We start from the raw sequence: 927 nt of genomic DNA on the forward strand, positions 1-927 counted from the left end.
GAACATTAAAAAAAAAAAAAGCAAAAAGCTTTGTCACTGAATTTCTCAGAAGTGCTAAAAAGGCTGTAGTTCTCCTAGCAGGAGTAGCATTTGAATGCTGTCACTCAGGGAAGTGTAAGAAAATCAATTCTATGCCAGCCCTCAGGAGCCTAAAATGGCGTCGCAGTGCAGCGCATGCATGGCAGATAGGCCTTCTGTGAGTAAATCCCTTACTGTTGTTTTCCTTATTTTTCCTCTGCTCGTCATGCTGTGGTAAGGATGTTGTATTTGTTTTACAATTAATTAAAAACATAGCTTATTCTAAACCTGTTCAGGCTTTTAGAGGATGTGTTCAAAAGTTAAACTCATAGAGGCCTCAGTGTTCTGTGAAGTATTTACTGGCACTGATGTGTTAGTGCGCACTTAAAGCTTTGAATGCATAAGACAAGTAACTTAATCACCCATTTTATCAAATTCTCAAGGATACTCTGCAAGAGTATCTGCCTGTGAGGAACTACTAAAACCTTTTCCATTCGGTCTCTTGAGAGTCTTGTTTCCCTACAGCCTTGAGAAAACAACACATCAAAAAATGTTGAGAATAAAAAGTGTCATCTCGGGAGAATTCTCATTTTGGAGGATTGTTTTGCCATGTCGCTTCACAGTCCCTTTCAGTACTTGCTTGCCATTTCCTGTGATTTTTGAAGATATCAATTATATATTGCATATTAAGTTTTTTTTTAAAAAAATTGCATTATTTTCATTACTGAGTTAAGAGAAGTTTTCTAGATTTTTAATTAAAATTTCCTCTTGTACAAATTGGTTGTCATGCATATTTCAAATGCGATGCTTTGTTTTCCTTTTTCTCCATTCCCCAAACACAGGCAGCTGTATTTCCTCCAGCCTTTGTTTCAGTCCTAAAATAATTGGCTACTTTCTGAAATCATGGAA

This window comes from Aptenodytes forsteri, unplaced genomic scaffold, assembly GCF_000699145.1.
Source record: "Aptenodytes forsteri isolate BGI_AS27 unplaced genomic scaffold, ASM69914v1 Scaffold252, whole genome shotgun sequence".
Taxonomy (NCBI): Eukaryota; Metazoa; Chordata; class Aves; order Sphenisciformes; family Spheniscidae; genus Aptenodytes; species Aptenodytes forsteri.